The following is a 10238-nucleotide window of genomic DNA, read 5'->3' as shown; positions in this document are numbered from 1 at the left end:
CTGTGAGTGGACACACCGCCATAGTGACAGTATTGGGCAGCGCCACTCATCCTGTGAGTGGACACACCGCCATAGTGACAGTATTGGGCAGCGCCACACATCCTGTGAGTGGACACACCGCCATAGTGACAGTATTGGGCAGCGCCACTCATCCTGTGAGTGGACACACCGCCATAGTGACAGTATTGGGCAGCGCCACTCATCCTGTGAGTGGACACACCGCCATAGTGACAGTATTGGGCAGCGGCACTCATCTTGTGAGTGGACACACCGCCATAGTGACAGTATTGGGCAGCGCCACTCATCCTGTGAGTGGACACACCGCCATAGTGACAGTATTGGGCAGCGCCACTCATCCTGTGAGTGGACACACCGCCATAGTGACAGTATTGGGCAGCGCCACACATCCTGTGAGTGGACACACCGCCATAGTGACAGTATTGGGCAGCGCCACTCATCCTGTGAGTGGACACACCGCCATAGTGACAGTATTGGGCAGCGCCACACATCCTGTGAGTGGACACACCGCCATAGTGACAGTATTGGGCAGCGTCACTCATCCTGTGAGTGGACACACCGCCATAGTGACAGTATTGGGCAGCGCCACTCATCCTGTGAGTGGACACACCGCCATAGTGACAGTATTGGGCAGCGCCACTCATCCTGTGAGTGGACACACCGCCATAGTGACAGTATTGGGCAGCGCCACTCATCCTGTGAGTGGACACACCGCCATAGTGACAGTATTGGGCAGCGCCACTCATCCTGTGAGTGGACACACCGCCATAGTGACAGTATTGGGCAGCGCCACTCATCCTGTGAGTGGACACACCGCCATAGTGACAGTATTGGGCAGCGCCACTCATCCTGTGAGTGGACACACCGCCATAGTGACAGTATTGGGCAGCGCCACTCATCCTGTGAGTGGACACACCGCCATAGTGACAGTATTGGGCAGCGCCACTCATCCTGTGAGTGGACACACCGCCATAGTGACAGTATTGGGCAGCGCCACTCATCTTGTGAGTGGACACACCGCCATCGTGACAGTATTGGGCAGCGCCACTCATCCTGTGAGTGGACACACCGCCATCGTGACAGTATTGGGCAGCGCCACTCATCCTGTGAGTGGACACACCGCCATCGTGACAGTATTGGGCAGCGCCACTCATCCTGTGAGTGGACACACCGCCATCGTGACAGTATTGGGCAGCGGCACTCATCTTGTAAGTGGACACACCGCCATAGTGACAGTATTGGGCAGCGTCACTCATCCTGTGAGTGGACACACCGCCATAGTGACAGTATTGGGCAGCGTCACTCATCCTGTGAGTGGACACACCACCATAGTGACAGTATTGGGCAGCGTCACTCATCCTGTGAGTGGACACACCGCCATAGTGACAGTATTGGGCAGCGTCACTCATCCTGTGAGTGGACACACCGCCATAGTGACAGTATTGGGCAGCGCCACTCATCCTGTGAGTGGACACACCGCCATAGTGACAGTATTGGGCAGCGTCACTCATCCTGTGAGTGGACACACCGCCATAGTGACAGTATTGGGCAGCGCCACTCATCCTGTGAGTGGACACACCGCCATAGTGACAGTATTGGGCAGCGCCACTCATCCTGTGAGTGGACACACCGCCATAGTGACAGTATTGGGCAGCGTCACTCATCTTGTGAGTGGACACACCGCCATAGTGACAGTATTGGGCAGCGCCACTCATCTTGTGAGTGGACACACCGCCATAGTGACAGTATTGGGCAGCGCCACTCATCTTGTGAGTGGACACACCGCCATAGTGACAGTATTGGGCAGCGCCACTCATCCTGTGAGTGGACACACCGCCATAGTGACAGTATTGGGCAGCGCCACTCATCTTGTGAGTGGACACACCGCCATAGTGACAGTATTGGGCAGCGCCACTCATCCTGTGAGTGGACACACCGCCATAGTGACAGTATTGGGCAGCGCCACTCATCCTGTGAGTGGACACACCGCCATAGTGACAGTATTGGGCAGCGCCACTCATCTTGTGAGTGGACACACCGCCATAGTGACAGTATTGGGCAGCGTCACTCATCCTGTGAGTGGACACACCGCCATAGTGACAGTATTGGGCAGCGCCACTCATCCTGTGAGTGGACACACCGCCATAGTGACAGTATTGGGCAGCGCCACTCATCCTGTGAGTGGACACACCGCCATAGTGACAGTATTGGGCAGCGCCACTCATCCTGTGAGTGGACACACCGCCATAGTGACAGTATTGGGCAGCGCCACTCATCCTGTGAGTGGACACACCGCCATAGTGACAGTATTGGGCAGCGCCACTCATCCTGTGAGTGGACACACCGCCATAGCAGCATGTACAACACTCCCCAATAGGAAGAAAACCCGCTGGGTTGTTCATCCTGTCACCTGTACCCCCAGACACAGCTATAGCATCATCGCGACGGAACTTTATGTAATTTTGTATGTTTTTCGTCAATTGCTTTTGTGATGTCAACATTTCCTTGTTATTGTGGTTGACTTCTGTACTGCTATCATGGCTCCTGGAGGCATTACACCTTATCTATCCTGTGGTTGTAGATATACAATATTTGGCTATTTCTTATCTCTTGTAGAATTGAGAGAGGCAGGCTTTGTTGAGTGCCCAGCTATACTGGTGCGTCCATGGCTGTCAGCTATATTGGTGTGTCCATGGCTGTCAGCCATACTGGTGTGTCCATGGCTGTCAGCCATACTGGTGTGTCCATGGCTGTCAGCCATACTGGTGTGTCCATGGCTGTCAGCCATACTGGTGTGTCCATGGCTGTCAGCCATACTGGTGTGTCCATGGCTGTCAGCCATACTGGTGTGTCCATGGCTGTCAGCTATACTGGTGTGTCCATGGCTGTCAGCCATACTGGTGTGTCCATGGCTGTCAGCCATACTGGTGCAGTTCCCCAAAATGTCATTTCTTGTTCCGATTTCTACCCAGTCATTCATTCCTCAGTCTAAGACCGTTGGAAGAGTCAGTCACACTACAATTTGCACACCTGTGACCCCTTGTGTCCACACCTGTCCCCTTGTGTCCACATCTGTCCCCTTGTGTCCACACCTGTCCCCCTTGTGTCCACACCTGTCCCCCTTGTGTCCACACCTGTGACCCCTTGTGTCCACACCTGTCTCCTTGTGTCCACACCTGTCCCCTTTGTCCACACCTGTCCCCCTGTGTCCACACCTGTTCGTAATTATGAGATCACAGTTCATCTTAGGCCATCGGGGCTGGAGTCGTCTAAGCTTCTCTATACTTTAATATAACTTTGTTTTTATCAAGAAATTCCGAGAATTCCAGAGGTGCTGGTGGGGCAGCAAATGCCCCTTGAGGCTGTTTTTGTCCTAATGCTGAGCATTTTATGATCATGTTCTCGTATGTGATGTGTGTGTTTATATGTAGTGATGTTAGTGGGTTTACGTGTTGTCGTATAGGCAATGTTTACATTGGTGTCGTTCGGGGTTCAGGTGTTGTCGTATTGGCAATGTTTACATTGGTGTCGTTCGGGGTTCAAGTGTTGTCGTATAAGCAATGTTTACATTGGTGTCGTTCGGGATTCACGTGTTGTCGTTTTGGGAATGTTTTATTCGTTATTGTCGCGTATGTAAATGATTGTATTGTAAAAGGGGGGGGACTTGATATTAAAAAAATAGATGAATTTGTGTTTATTGAAATAAAATCACATCATCTCTCTTTTCTAAGAATTAAAACAACTAATTACTCAAGACTTCGTGTAAAATTGGCATGATTGATTAGCAGTTTCGTCAGTGTTAGGTTTTGGAGCAGTGATAACAGCACGCACTAGGGGCAGTGATAACAGCACACACTAGGGGCAGTGATAACATCACACACTAGGGGCAGTGATAACAGCATGCACTAGGGGACACAGGTGGAAACTGAGTACCCACATGAGCCACAGAGACGTTAGAAAGAACTTTTTCAGTGTCAGAGTAGTTAACAGGTGGAATGCATTAGGCAGTGATATGGTGGAGGCTGACTCCATACACAGTTTCAAGTGTAGATATGATAGAGCCCAATAGGCTCAGGAACCTGTACACCAGTTGATTGACGGTTGAGAGGCGGGACCAAAGAGCCAGAGCTCAACCCCCGCAAGCACAACTAGGTAAGTACACGCTGCTCTATGCTCTGTAAAGTTGGTATATATGATTATTAGTTTACACATGTCAGGAGGAGCTTGGAAAAGGGGGTATACCTGGTTGATGGGGTTCTGGGAGTTGTTCTACTGCCCAAGCCCGGCCCGAGGCCAGGCTTGACTTGTGAGAGTTTGGTCCACCAGGCTGTTGCTTGGAGCGGCCCGCAGGCCCACATATACCTGGTTGATGGGGTTCTGGGAGTTCTTCTACTGCCCAAGCCCGACCCGAGGCCAGGCTTGACTTGTGAGAGTTTGGTCCACCAGGCTGTTGCTTGGAGCGGCCCGCAGGCCCACATATACCTGGTTGATGGGGTTCTGGGAGTTCTTCTACTCCCCAAGCCCGGCCCGAGGCCAGGCTTGACTTGTGAGAGTTTGGTCCACCAGGCTGTTGCTTGGAGCGGCCCGCAGGCCCACATATACCTGGTTGATGGGGTTCTGGGAGTTGTTCTACTGCCCAAGCCCGGCCCGAGGCCAGGCTTGACTTGTGAGAGTTTGGTCCACCAGGCTGTTGCTTGGAGCGGCCCGCAGGCCCACATATACCTGGTTGATGGGGTTCTGGGAGTTCTTCTACTGCCCAAGCCCGGCCCGAGGCCAGGCTTGACTTGTGAGAATTTGGTCCACCAGGCTGTTGCTTGGAGCGGCCCGCAGGCCCACATATACCTGGTTGATGGGGTTCTGGGAGTTGTTCTACTGCCCAACCCGGCCCTAGGCCAGGCTTGACTTGTGAGAGTTTGGTCCACCAGGCTGTTGCTTGGAGCGGCCCGCAGGCCCACATATACCTGGTTGATGGGGTTCTGGGAGTTCTTCTACTCCCCAAGCCCGGCCCGAGGCCAGGCTTGACTTGTGAGAGTTTGGTCCACCAGGCTGTTGCTTGGAGCGGCCCGCAGGCCCACATATACCTGGTTGATGGGGTTCTGGGAGTTCTTCTACTGCCCAAGCCCGGCCCGAGGCCAGGCTTGACTTGTAAGAGTTTGGTCCACCAGGCTGTTGCTTGGAGCGGCCCGCAGGCCCACATATACCTGGTTGATGGGGTTCTGGGAGTTCTTCTACTGCCCAAGCCCGGCCCGAGGCCAGGCTTGACTTGTGAGAGTTTGGTCCACCAGGCTGTTGCTTGGAGCGGCCCGCAGGCCCACATATACCTGGTTGATGGGGTTCTGGGAGTTCTTCTACTGCCCAAGCCCGGCCCGAGGCCAGGCTTGACTTGTGAGAGTTTGGTCCACCAGGCTGTTGCTTGGAGCGGCCCGCAGGCCCACATATACCTGGTTGATGGGGTTCTGGGAGTTCTTCTATTGCCCAAGCCCGGCCCGAGGCCAGGCTTGACTTGTGAGAGTTTGGTCCACCAGGCTGTTGGTTGGAGCGGCCCGCAGGCCCACATATACCTGGTTGATGGGGTTCTGGGAGTTCTTCTACTGCCCAAGCCCGGCCCGAGGCCAGGCTTGACTTGTGAGAGTTTGGTCCACCAGGCTGTTGCTTGGAGCGGCCCGCAGGCCCACATATACCTGGTTGATGGGGTTCTGGGAGTTGTTCTACTGCCCAAGCCCGGCCCGAGGCCAGGCTTGACTTGTGAGAGTTTGGTCCACCAGGCTGTTGCTTGGAGCGGCCCGCAGGCCCACATATACCTGGTTGATGGGGTTCTGGGAGTTCTTCTACTGCCCAAGCCCGGCCCGAGGCCAGGCTTGACTTGTGAGAGTTTGGTCCACCAGGCTGTTGCTTGGAGCGGCCCGCAGGCCCACATATACCTGGTTGATGGGGTTCTGGGAGTTCTTCTACTGCCCAAGCCCGGCCCGAGGCCAGGCTTGACTTGTGAGAGTTTGGTCCACCAGGCTGTTGCTTGGAGCGGCCCGCAGGCCCACATATACCTGGTTGATGGGGTTCTGGGAGTTGTTCTACTCCCCAAGCCCGGCCCGAGGCCAGGCTTGACTTGTGAGAGTTTGGTCCACCTGGCTGTTGCTTGGAGCGGCCCGCAGGCCCACATATACCTGGTTGATGGGGTTCTGGGAGTTGTTCTACTGCCCAAGCCCGGCCCGAGGCCAGGCTTGACTTGTGAGAGTTTGGTCCACCAGGCTGTTGCTTGGAGCGGCCCGCAGGCCCACATATACCTGGTTGATGGGGTTCTGGGAGTTCTTCTACTCCTCAAGCCCGGCCCGAGGCCAGGCTTGACTTGTGAGAGTTTGGTCCACCAGGCTGTTGCTTGGAGCGGCCCGCAGGCCCACATATACCTGGTTGATGGGGTTCTGGGAGTTCTTCTACTGCCCAAGCCCGGCCCGAGGCCAGGCTTGACTTGTGAGAGTTTGGTCCACCAGGCTGTTGCTTGGAGCGGCCCGCAGGCCCACATATACCTGGTTGATGGGGTTCTGGGAGTTCTTCTACTCCCCAAGCCCGGCCCGAGGCCAGGCTTGACTTGTGAGAGTTTGGTCCACCAGGCTGTTGCTTGGAGCGGCCTGCAATGTGGCTGACAGCTTTCCCTTACTGTAGCTTAGGGTGAACGTAGCTTTAACCCTGATTAACAACCTCACCAGTTGGTTAACAACCAGGGACCCAATTACTGGTAGGTGAACAAGGGCGAATAGTTGTGGATTAGCGCTCCGTCAATCCTCCTTTGCCAGGGCTCGAATGTAACACCACTCTATTGTACCTCCTATAATGCACCACTATAATGGAACACTAAACTAATAATGTAAACACTACGTATCCTGAGTAACACTTCCCCATCGGTTGCCCTTGATAACACTGTTATGAAACACGGTAATGTGAGCTGACATATGATGGTTACACCGGAACCAAAAGATATACTGCAAAAAGGAGGAAATGCTACACAGGATTAAATACGCTGCCACCATCTGCCTTTGACCATTGAGACTATATCAAGCAACGAGGCAAGAAACATTGCTTGACTTGGAGAGTACTTTCTATGACTCATTAATTATGGGACGGTTGTCAGCCACTATATCCAAAAGGTTAAGAGGATTCAACAATTGACACAGACGGGAAATTTAAACATGAGTTTATTGAGACCAAAATTATGTCAATCACCACTTATAAATCCTACTCTAACACTGGCAAAAAGTTAAGAAATTTGGACATGGAACAAAACTTCAGAGATCACACACATTACCTTAAGACCTCTGTCTCTCCCTGGCTGAGATGTTCTTCACAGCCCTCTCTGGACCCCGGTGTCCGGCACTCTGTCCTTACTAAGTCCCTACAGGACCTCTATATACAACTCAACAGGGGGAGGGGGAGACTGTCTGTTGCTACCTACATCAGAATGTAACAGCTCGGCCACACGTGTACAAACACTCAAGAAATATTTCAATAAGCTTGTTTGACATTCACCATACACTCTTCAAAAGAGGAGTTATTAATTACGTGTGTGGCTGACCTCTGACCTGGCCAAAAGGGGGAGATCCAGGGATGTTTACACATAAGAATCTGGAGTCTAATGCCCTTGCATGAAATATTACATACTTGAAACTATGCTGACTAAGACTAACCCAGGAATTTTTAATCAATATACAAGATAAACCGGAGGTCATCTGGGCTGACCTCTGTCCCTTCCAAGTGTTGCCTAAGCGCTTTGACCCTCGTTATGTCCTACTTCGACAAATATAATTATGCATAGTTGACCAATTTATCTTATAAATGAACACCAAATCTGCACTACACTAAAGGGGACCTGGTCGGGGAGCGGGCCGCGGGGATGCTGAGCCACGAAATCATCGCAAAGGTAAGGTGGTGCCTGAACATAAACTCGACACCTGCACCACACCCATCACAGCCTACTCGGTCAGGAGTCTTATGTTCTGCTCGACAAGGATGCTAACATAGTTCCCTTCTCGGATACAAGTCATTTAGTCCTTCTAGACCCAACCACACCTCTAGCCACACTAGTTACCTGGTGATTGGTCTGTGGCCAGCCTGCCCCTGGTGATTGGTCTGTGGCCAGCCTCCCTCCTGGTGATTAGTCTGTGGCCAGCCTCCCCCCTGGTGATTGGTCTGTGGCCAGCCTCCCCCCTGGTGATTGGTCTGTGGCCAGCCTGCCCCCTGGTGATTGGTCTGTGGCCAGCCTACCCCCTGGTGATTGGTCTGTGGCCAGCCTGCCCCCTGGTGATTGGTCTGTGGCCAGCCTCCCCCCCCCTGGTGATTGGTCTGTGGCCAGCCTGCCCCCTGGTGATTGGTCTGTGGCCAGCCTGCCCCTGGTGATTGGTCTGTGGCCAGCCTCCCCCCTGGTGATTGGTCTGTGGCCAGCCTCCCCCCCCTGGTGATTGGTCTGTGGCCAGCCTCCCCCCCCTGGTGATTGGTCTGTGGCCAGCCTGCCCCCTGGTGATTGGTCTGTGGCCAGCCTGCCCCTGGTGATTGGTCTGTGGCCAGCCTGCCCCCTGGTGATTGGTCTGTGGCCAGCCTGCCCCTGGTGATTGGTCTGTGGCCAGCCTCCCCCCTGGTGATTGGTCTGTGGCCAGCCTCCCCCCCCTGGTGATTGGTCTGTGGCCAGCCTGCCCCCTGGTGATTGGTCTGTGGCCAGCCTGCCCCTGGTGATTGGTCTGTGGCCAGCCTGCCCCCTGGTGATTGGTCTGTGGCCAGCCTGCCCCCTGGTGATTGGTCTGTGGCCAGCCTCCCCCCCTGGTGATTGGTCTGTGGCCAGCCTCCCCCCTGGTGATTAGTCTGTGGCCAGCCTCCCCCCTGGTGATTGGTCTGTGGCCAGCCTACCCCCTGGTGATTGGTCTGTGGCCAGCCTGCCCCCTGGTGATTGGTCTGTGGCCAGCCTACCCCCTGGTGATTGGTCTGTGGCCAGCCTCCCCCCTGGTGATTGGTCTGTGGCCAGCCTGCCCCCTGGTGATTGGTCTGTGGCCAGCCTGCCCCCTGGTGATTGGTCTGTGGCCAGCCTCCCCCCTGGTGATTGGTCTGTGGCCAGCCTCCCCACCTGGTGATTGGTCTGTGGCCAGCCTGCCCCCTGGTGATTGGTCTGTGGCCAGCCTCCCCCCTGGTGATTGGTCTGTGGCCAGCCTGCCCCCTGGTGATTGGTCTGTGGCCAGCCTCCCCCCTGGTGATTGGTCTGTGGCCAGCCTACCCCCTGGTGATTGGTCTGTGGCCAGCCTGACCCCTGGTGATTGGTCTGTGGCCAGCCTGCCCCCTGGTGATTGGTCTGTGGCCAGCCTACCCCCTGGTGATTAGTCTGTGGCCAGCCTCCCCCATGGTGATTGGTCTGTGGCCAGCCTGCCCCCTGGTGATTGGTCTGTGGCCAACCTGCCCCCTGGTGATTGGTCTGTGGCCAGCCTGCCCCCTGGTGATTGGTCTGTGGCCAGCCTGCCCCCTGGTGATTGGTCTGTGGCCAGCCTACCCCCTGGTGATTGGTCTGTGGCCAGCCTCCCCCCTGGTGATTAGTCTGTGGCCAGCCTCCCCCCCTGGTAATTGGTCTGTGGCCAGCCTCCCCCCTGGTGATTGGTTTGTGGCCAGCCTCCCCCCTGGTGATTGGTCTGTGGCCAGCCTGCCCCCTGATGATTGGTCTGTGGCCAGCCTCCCCCCTGGTGATTGGTCTGTGGCCAGCCTACCCCCTGGTGATTGGTCTGTGGCCAGCCTCCCCCCTGGTGATTAGTCTGTGGCCAGCCTCCCCCCCCCTGGTGATTGGTCTGTGGCCAGCCTCCCCCCTGGTGATTGGTCTGTGGCCAGCCTCCCCCCTGGTGATTGGTCTGTGGCCAGCCTGCCCCCTGGTGATTGGTCTGTGGCCAGCCTGCCCCCTGGTGATTGGTCTGTGGCCAGCCTGCCCCCTGATGATTGGTCTGTGGCCAGCCTCCCCCCTGGTGATTGGTCTGTGGCCAGCCTACTCCCTGGTGATTGGTCTGTGGCCAGCCTGCCCCCTGGTGATTGGTCTGTGGCCAGCCTACCCCCCTGGTGATTGGTCTGTGGCCGCGCAGCCTGCCCCCTGGTGATTGGTCTGTGGCCAGCCTGCCCCCTGGTGATTGGTCTGTGGCCAGCCTCCCCCCTGGTGATTGGTCTGTGGCCAGCCTCCCCCCCTGGTGATTGGTCTGTGGCCAGCCTGC

The sequence above is a fragment of the Procambarus clarkii genome, chromosome 3 (assembly GCF_040958095.1).
Source record: "Procambarus clarkii isolate CNS0578487 chromosome 3, FALCON_Pclarkii_2.0, whole genome shotgun sequence".
Lineage (NCBI taxonomy): Eukaryota > Metazoa > Arthropoda > Malacostraca > Decapoda > Cambaridae > Procambarus > Procambarus clarkii.
This window is presented reverse-complemented; position numbering follows the sequence as displayed.